This window comes from Monopterus albus, unplaced genomic scaffold (assembly GCF_001952655.1).
Source record: "Monopterus albus unplaced genomic scaffold, M_albus_1.0 scaffold90.1, whole genome shotgun sequence".
NCBI classification, from domain to species: domain Eukaryota; kingdom Metazoa; phylum Chordata; class Actinopteri; order Synbranchiformes; family Synbranchidae; genus Monopterus; species Monopterus albus.
This window is the reverse complement of record NW_018127970.1, coordinates 740,676-750,458: the sequence shown is the minus strand read 5'-3', so window position 1 is coordinate 750,458 and position 9,783 is coordinate 740,676. Positions and strand designations below refer to the sequence as shown.

Here is a 9,783-nt window from a genome sequence, read left to right as displayed (position 1 = left end):
TGCCCTCATACATGGGCCATGAAATTGAGGAGCAGGGCGCCGGCCTCTAACGGAATACGGGCGCCTGCGGGTGTTTTATTTAGGTGGTAATGTCTCTGTGGACTGTCTGTGAGCAGTGTTTGTGTGAAATTGTGTTTATCTCAGTGAGAGTGTGTGCAGTATATACATGCATTGATCTGTAGATGTTTGCATGTTTAAATGTTTTAAGTCTGAATTTGTCTGTGTCTGGTTGAATTTGTGTGTTTGTGTCTGAATGAACGGGTGCAGGTATGTCTCCATTTTATTTTTATATATATATATACACACACACAGGTATTTTTTTGTTTGTATAACTGTCTAGTATATCTGAATTTATATGTTAGCATCTGTGTGTGTGTGTGTTTGGCTTGTACTTTTTACCCGTGTCCCTGTGGGACACTGTGGTTAGGAGAGAAAACGGTCCATGTTAATACGTTTCCTGTGTCTGGCCCACCATACCTGTGTGGCACACACACACTCAGCACAGCACAGCGACTCAGACGCATACCAATGCCTCTTTCAGTAACACTGGGGATTTAGTTAGAGCATGATAGATACAGATGGCTAAAGCAATTTGTCTTGTGAAGAGCTAATATAGTTGTTCAGTAAATCTTTAAATTCTTGGCTGTAGATTATTGGCAGAACCGTGGCAACAGTGATAACCTAAACACTGCATTTTAACTGTCATGTCACCGGGTTACTTCTCATCGCTAATTGTAATGTTTAAGTCTGTTTTAAAGCACAGAATAGTACGAGAAAGCTGCTTCAAATGTTTGCAGAAGAGCTGCTGGAAAAGTTACCTGCAATTTGTTTAATCTTTTATGATTCCTTGACGGAAAGCTATGAGGGTTGTGTGAGACTTATTGTCTTCCTGATAGTTTCATTTCTTACAGTAATTTAGGGCTGCAGCTAAGTTATTTTATATATTTTAATTTTCCTTATTTTCTATATATAACATTTCTCGTAGCCCAAGGTGATGTATCCCATTTTATTTGAACCACAGTCCAAAACCTGAAATTGTTTAGTTTCAGTTAGATACATTTACAACAAAGTAAATCAAATCACCTCAAGTGAGAAGCTGGAACCATCACATTTTAAGCATTTTGGCTTGGAAATTACTAAAACAATTAATCATTTAATAATAGTTGCTGATCCCTGCTGATGTAGTTGAAATTAACTGAAAAGCTGATGGAATTGTCACCATCACTTTGGTGTAAGACAATTAAAATGTCATATGCCTTTGCTCTATAGGCCAATGTCAATTTAATGCAGATACTGGTGCATTGATCAATAATTAACAAGAGATTTCAGAACTGAAATTCCAAACTAGGTTAGAAACTGTGTGACCATTATGTGGTTCAGTCAGTTTATACAAGACAGCATCTTTTTGTTTGTAAAACTAAGTAGACCCTGACTTTGAAAAATTTGTGAATGAAAATTAAAATTTGTGAATGAAAAGCAAAATGATAAAACAGTTCTTCAGTTTTCAGAATGGGGGGCAATTATGTTGTTGTTTGATGATTAAATAATTCAAAACTTTATTATTTTTTTTTATACTTTGCATTAAATTTTGTCCTCTTTAAGTAAACCTTTCAGCAAAGAGCCAACGTAATGTTTTTAACAGAAAGCAGGGAGGTTTGTGTGAGACAGAGGCTGCTACTTGTCTCCAGAGTTTGATTACAGCAATTACACCAATCCAGTGTGTCACAGATAAAGTGACAGTAATGAATGGTGTTTTAAAATGCTAACTGTAGCATCTTTAATATGCACCAGGATATCAGTGATGCCAGCTATATTTCTCTCTACCTCGCTGTTTGTCCATGTGTTGTTTGTCCTCCGTCTCCCATGTCAGGCACTCATGCATTCATATTGTTTGTACCCCAGTAAACACCTATTAGCTAGAACAGCAGTCACACAGACTGTGGCCAACTCCTTCACCCTCATGGTGGCCCAGACACCGGCACTCTTGTTATGACAACTCCCAGCGCTGTCTTGATTTAGCCAAGGCAAGACACACACATCCGCAGTTATAATTCAGTAATTTGTGTTTGTGCATTTTGTGACAATTGTGACAAATGACTGGCCTGGAGTGAAATGCCAACCTGCCCTCTTCCCCCCTTGTTTCCTGCCTGGGCCGACCCGTGCTTACACTGCTCAGGTGTGCGTTGAGAGGGCTTTCGTGTTGAGCATGAATAGACCAGCTGAAGAGTGAAATGATTACATGGACATGTTTATTTTAAATGTGATTTTTAACATTTTTTTTATTTTTTTATTGATGAATCATATCAACTCTGCCGGCCTGTATGATCTTGTTTAGCAACTGGGTGGCATGTTGGCTTTGCTATGTTTTTTTTTCTTCTTGAGGTGCCTAATCCCTAAAGGGCTTGTATACATAGTTTGCATCCTTGTCAGGCAATATGCTTTGCTTGTCAGGACACACATGCTTTCTTACAGACAGCAATCATTTCATCTAGGCTGCCCCCTCATTTACATGTCCCTGGGCATTTTTCATCATAACCGCGTTCTGTCATCGGTTTTTGCTGGGAAATTGAGGGTTCGCATCAGAGTGGGCCTCAGCACAACACGGTACATATTATGGAAGCCAGGCAGCAACAGCAGGCATCCTTAATGTTTTACACACAAAATGAATTCCATTCCCTTGGAAGTCCTGTGCAGAGTTAGGGATGTAATACTCATATGGAGCAGTTTATGAGGATTAAGAGGTTTTATTTAGTCTGCGGGGCCAGCGGGCCTCCTCTCTGCAGCCCTCCTCCATCAGATCCTAGCTCTCCCTGCTGTTGTGTGGATGAGCGGCCAGTTAACATGTCGGATGCAAGAGAAGGGCTGCAGAATAATGTTTTTGGTGGTGGCAGTATCAGACTTTGCACAGTCCTATGTGCCAGCCACTTTTCCACCAACCTGAGAGTCAGCACGCCCAAGCTCTAACACCTGTGGCAGGTGGACTTGTGTAGTTTTTATATCTGCTCTTGACTTCTGGACCTTTTCCCAACTCATTTCTGAATATTTGGTCATCACTTTTTTCTTCTTTTTTTATGCTGAGCACACAATCTTCTTTAAGTGGGCAGTGCTTTTAGTGTTATTAAAGTAATTTGTGTGGGTTTTTGTGTGTGTGTGCGCGCGTGTGTGTTTTCATCTGTTGATATGCATTTTGTGCATGTGTGCTATAGAGTCTGTGTACTTGTGTGGCTTTCCTCCATCTTTTTCCCAGAAGGAAAAGTCTCATGTTCACTCTCTAACTCGTCCTGGTAGAAGGTCAATTGCAACCAGTTGGCCACCAGTCTGGTCCAAAGTAAACATTTGGAGAGAGGCGACTGTACGGGCAGGTACCTGGGGGCTCAGCTTTGGTTTTCTCTTCCTCCCCCCTCACACATCCCCTTCTCCCCCTCTGCCTCTATGCCTTCTTCATGCACGACAGTGTGCTGCACTCCCCTAAAGGCTATAGATTGACAGGATTGCTGCTTTTGGATCCAGCTGGATGGTCGTGTGGGCTCCGTGAGATGTTCTGTCTTCTGAGGTGGGCTTTCTAAAGAGTCTGCTTTGTTGGCCTGGTTGGTCCTGCCTGCCTGCTGTGGTCTGGCAAGTTTAGAAGCACTGGAGGATCACAGAGAGAGACAAGCCAGCCCAGGTCTATTTGATATGTATATACTTGAACACAAAACACAGAGTACATCTCCCCTCATTGTATAAGCTATCAGGAATATGGTTTTCATTTACAGCCCCTTGTGCCAGCAAGTCCAGGCAGAGGCCACGTTTGTTTTGTGTGGCAGGAGAGGGAAGGTCTGCTGCCGATTCACTGTGACGTGTCGAAGAGCAGTGCAGGTCGCAGAGCTCGTTCTGCAGCTTGCAGCCTTTTGAGCCTGATGGCAGGCGACTCGTTTAACTGGGGCTGGGGAGCAGTCTGCACAGCTCACTTTTGCCCACATTAATCAAACTCACATTTCCTTACATCAGCCCGCATGCCTATCAGCAGGGCTGGCTTGTTAGCATAATGAATTCAGCTGATTTTACACAGAGGGCCACAGTTTTCTAAAGGTGAATTCAGCATTTTCAAAGATGAATAAAACAAGAACTTAATTTTGTTCCTGTTTAACTTTAATTTCCACTTTTTTATCAGCTTTTTTTTACCCTTTCCTAAATACAATTTTTAGACTTTAACAAAATATTTACCAGCTTTCAATAATTTGTACATTTTTGATATAAAATACAACATATAAATGTCACGTATTTGATTTGTTTGTAACTCTCCACAGCTTCTGTAGGCCTGCTTTGCATAGAATATCAAAATCTATCATTTCATGGAGAGTTTAAGTCAAAATGGCCTTTTGTGTATGTGGTGAGTTATTTCTTTTCAGGAAGACTTCCTCTTGGTATGACTGGGGGGGTTAGGAGAAGTGAAGGGGCTATGGTGGTGGGGTGGTGGTCTGAGAGGGTGAAAGCATGCAGTCAGGCAGCGGGAGACGGCTTTGCTTTGCCATTCACTCATACAGGTGCTTATAATTTGCAGCGTGTGATTAATCATTGTTGTGTTTGGGGGTGACATCTTGTTTAATGGATCTGTCCATCTCCCTTCTTTCACTGTTTTGGGAAGGTGGGCAGTAAGTAGCACACACAACATTCTAGGCAGATACGTACACATATGCACACACACAAAGACTTGGACATCAGTACTGACTTCGTTGTAATTTTGAGTTTGTCTTCTTGCTCCAAAGTACTTCCATGCTTGCGTCTGCACTGATGTTAAACTCAAAAATGGACGGACATTAGCCAAATACAACATGTGTGCAAGTCCACCAGCTGCCACCACACAGAGGCGATGGTGTTTTCCGTGTGTGTTTGCTTTGGGTGGAGGGCAGGCTGGCTGGTCAGCGTGGCTGTAAATCAGAGTCTTCCTGATGGAACCCTGATGGACAGGAACCTAATCTGTCCCCAGTGTGTCATTAAGCTCAACCTCCCAGATAGCTACAGATCCTGCTGCTCCTCTCATCTCTCCCTGGCCTCCGCACACACACAGACCCACACATACCTAGGTCCACAGTATTCCAGCCTTCTGGAAACCAGAGACAGTAACGGAGACACACATGTTGAACATAAACCCGTTGAGCCAGTGTCAAGAGTTCATTGCCTGCATCTGTAATAGCAACGCTGGTGCCCAGAAAACATTTGCTGTTCTCACACCACAGCTCCTCGCGTTTGCCTCAAATGTACACAGGCCATGCAACTACTGTCTCCAAACTGGCCTCAGTGGTGGCTAAACATAAGCAAACTGACAGATCCTACATGTTCGAATCTGCCCCAAGACTCAGTTGGCTCCTGCACAGGAGCTCCCACACACTGAAAGCATCTGAGCCAAAGTATCATCTGTCAATTTTATGAACCTTTATATTTCCAAATCCTAAAGAAAATACAGTATTTCCATTTGCCGCAAAATTTAAAATGATCCCTGAAAGCTATAGATCAAGATTTCAACAGCAGTTTAATTTCATTCTTGGAAGCTTCTGCTACTTTCTAATTTAATGAAACTGCTTAAAACATCAGATATATTATATAAACTGTTGTAGATGGATTTTCTTTTTAACCATTTATTCTATTAATCAGTAGATTTTAAATGATATATGCTACGTTTTGGAGCTCTTCAAACACCTTTTAATGTTATTAGTCTGGCTACTATCTGACTTTCCCCTTTTTTCTTCAAATTGGTTCTCCTTCATAATTCTCTGCTGATAGTTTGGAGTTATTTCAGAGAAAATGTGGGATAAATGAGACCACCACATACATGCACAGTTCAGTTGGAGTTTGGCCAACGAGGAGATCCTGACCCCTCAATTACAGGATGGTTGAGCTGTTTCTTATGCATGTTGCTGAATTTCATTACCAATTTCACATCCATACATGTGAAAGAAACTCAGACACTCTTGCTATATGTTTTTCCTTTGTTGTGTACAGTATCTAAACTGTTACATGCCTGACAAAGATGTTCATTCATGTCAGGTATCCAGTGGCTTACATTCAAGGTTACTGCAAATACTTCTTTGTAATTGCAGCCGAATACATCTGTATTTCTGTAACCTCTGGGTTCTTCGGCTGCCATCTGCCACAAGTCTCTCTCACAAAGCTAGAAACCAGAGAACTGAGGCTAGAATCTGATGCCATCTCGAAAAACCTGAGACAAAAGAGTGGATCAGCTCCACTGACGATGAATCAGACTTATGGACTCAAAGAATGTTTGCTTGACCTTTTTCAGCATCACCTCGGACACTGAATCAGTCCTGAACGTCAATCTGTCATTCAGTGCCAGTGGAGCAGCTCCGGGGTTGTCTCTTCAATGACAACAACTAGAGAGCCTTTCTCCTCATTGGCGTGTGATCATATATGCAAATCATGACTTAACTGTCTCGGATTTCAGGAATAATGCCATGTTTACTCTGGTTTTCGTTCGGTTTCTCCAGTTTGACCCATTTTTTCCTGTGCTTCATTCATACAGTACATTAAGACCATGCTTCTGACTCTGCATTTGTTCCCGTTTCTGTAGATCTAGATTCGGTTTGTGTATGACTTAGAAACCACTGATGGGCCGAGGCTAAGGCCTGTAGTGTGATTGAGCCTGTGTATAGTTTCCCCTTGAGCCGGGTAAGCGACATGGCACAGGGCCATCTGCCAAAACTAAACTTGTCAGAGGTGCCCTATCACACAGTGAGCCATTAAGCCCGCCTGCCTGCGACAATGAATTACCCCAGTTCAAATAATGTTGATAAATCATACACATAACACAAAGTTGTGCTGCTGATTACATAATTATGGCCTCAAACCACCGGCATATGTAACACAATCTCAGTCTCTCATCAAGGTGCAAATGGAGTTGTTATGCAATGTTTGAAAAGAGACTCTGCAAGCTCACAAACAATGTGTGTGAAGCTGCTAGGCTTGTGTGAGGCCTTCACTTGTGCTAGAGTCTATTATTTAAAGGGGACAAAAGAGCTCTGTTGTGTTTGAATGTGATCTCCACCCACACCCTATTTTTTTTTTTTTTTTTGCTTGAGCATATTTTGTCTGTTTAAGCAGTGATGGCTGACTGCATTCACACTTTGGTAATGGCTTCCTGCCTTTAACTCTCTACTGGTTTATAGTGAACCATGCGGGTGCTTCCCTGTCCCTACTACTGCAGCCTTGCAGCCTTTTCCCTGCTCATGTCTGTCAGCCAACCCAGTACAGAAAGGACAGACCACCCTGTCAGCTTATTCACTCTCTCCTCTACTGTATCATTTCTACCATGGATAGTTTGTGGACTGAAGATTGAATCACTCTTCAGGAATGCTGTCTGGTTTTTCAGTCCCTGCATCATTTGCATTTATCTACCTTGAAGCCCTTTCTTTACCCACAAAGACTGTACTGTATGTTTGGAGAGTGTCCCTTCCATGATGCACACCAAAATGTCAGCCAAAAGGGGTTTTCTTCCAGGTGTCGCCCAGAGCCCGCAGAAGATCTCTACCCTGGTTAAATTTTCAACCTCAAACTGTCTTAAGCAGCTGAGCTGCAAAGCTACGAGTTAGTTTGGACATGACGGCTTTTGAAGCTTTAAACGTTCCCCAGCAGCTTGCTGTTATGACATACAGGTGCACCACAGCTTGTTAACACTGAAGGTGGTGGTCTTTTCACTTTATACAGATGAGTCACTGGCTCTCTGCCTGAATGTCCAGCCTCCTTCAGAGCAACAGGGGAGCTTCACTGTCCATATAGACACAGGGTGTTAACAACAAATTAAAGAATTTACTGCCTCACTAAAATACCATTATTGCTGGTGCCTCCTAATTATTGGCTCTATTATCAGCTTTTATGGACTCAGGTGAGCTTCTGGAGAAAGTCGTGCTTGTTTTGGCCGAGTGGTCAGCTCTGTCCCTGTGTAAAATGATGAGGTTGTTTAAGTTGTGAAGAGGCTTGAATCTTTAAGTTTTTATGATAAAGTAGGATCATCACATTTCAAAAGTGACTCTAGTTGATACTTTGCATATCGGTTTTTTGTTTTACATTGATGCACTATGCCTCTGCAGCTGCTTTCCTTGTCTCTCAGGCCAAGAGCCTTTGTGCTGTTCCCACATAAGCTTCCTATCTCTCAATCAGTCTCACCTCTTTTTGTGTCAATCAGTCTCGGTCTCCCCTCTGTCCACTAGGTGACAGTAATGATACAGCTCTACCTTCTGGGCGTTGGGGATGAGGTGTAATTTTTGTTTACACAAGGTGAATTTACTGAAAACTACAATTTATAGGCTGGTGGGTGTGTCAGCAGTGATGGTGATGTTATAGTGATGTGGTGGTGAAGTAAATGATAGTGGTGTCTACAGTGGGAAGTCCACTTACCACCCATTTGCTATTCTGCTTCACCTCACTCAGCAGCAGCATCATACTGTATAAAGGTTCACCACAATAGGCAATTCTTTGCGCTCTGCATAAGCGCCAAATAAATTATCACTGAACATAGAACCTTGTTAGTTTTAATTATTATTGCTACACACCAAGGTTCTTAACTCGCAGTCAGATGAGCTCTAAGTGCCTGTCATATTCAAATATTAGCTGGAACCGATTTTAGACTTTTATCTAATACCGTTGAATATATAAAACTGGAAATTGTCACAAACATAGATGTACCTTGTGAGCCTTAGTGAACATTCCCTTTTGGAAATTTTTAATGTACGCAAGCTTGTACCTTTGACATTTTTATGAGAAAACCAGATATTTGTAATGCAGTTGTTCATCTTTTGTACTGGTGATTTAACCTGGAGAGCTACATGCTCCATGTGATGTTGGCTGTTGGAATAGTAAATGGGTCTTTTACTTCAACTATTTGCAGTTTTAGTCCTCTGGTTGCTTTCTAACTAGTTTTAACAACCTATCAACAGCGGTAGGTGTGTGCTACAGCTAACTCAGGTTGATGAGTAGCTTGCCCTGTGCAGTCGGAAATTAGTTATTGTGACTGTAAACATATTAACGATCAGCCTCACGCAACAACGTTCCCACAAACAGCAACCACAGAAGTACTCCATAACTCTCACTGGGAGTCCCTGCCATGCATCTTGCCTGTAAATACTTTTGGTTATAGCATTTCCTCTTCATTTTCAAATCCATTGTCAATATTTGTCAGTACAGTTGTCTAATGGTGTATTCAACATGTCCAGACGAGAACAGCGTGGGCTGATAACCCACATATGACAGCCCACACTATAATAGCTTGAGTTGTTTTTCCGATGAAGAGATATTGCGACACACAGTCATTTCCGTCTGTTTCGTCAGTTGAAATTCGGTGTAAGATCAACTGAACTGTTATGCAGGACAATAAACAAAACTGTTTCTCCATTAATGTCAGCTGTTAGATCTCTCTGATTTGCACAGTATATGACAGTAGGGAAGAGTTTGGTGTGGGGGATGAGGTGCTTGTTTTTTCACTGTTTTGCTTACCTGTAATTTGTCCTTATTGAGGACTCCACTTAAAATCTGTCTGCTGCACTGACTAATCATTTTTGTTGTTGTTCCAGTTAAAAGAAATGCCTTTGTCAAATTTGATTATCATTTAATAATAATATTGCAACATGGCCAATTATGCTCTTGTGTAAAGCTCATGTAATTACAATCTAGTAATCCAAACATTAGTGCCAGCAGCCAAGAGTTATGTTCTTTGTGGTTTTCAGGCTAGATTTGAGCAGTAGGGATGTATGGAGGTTTGATGAAATGGCGCAGACAGCTGAGGCGTAGGGA

At 41.8% G+C, this 9,783-nt stretch overlaps 1 protein-coding gene across 7 annotated transcripts in view; it reads left to right on the top strand.

Annotated features, from left to right (window-relative positions):
* slc25a21 (solute carrier family 25 member 21) overlaps window positions 1-9,783 on the top strand; it is a 129,261-nt gene that overhangs the window by 34,262 nt on the left and 85,216 nt on the right. The window lies entirely within an intron of this gene.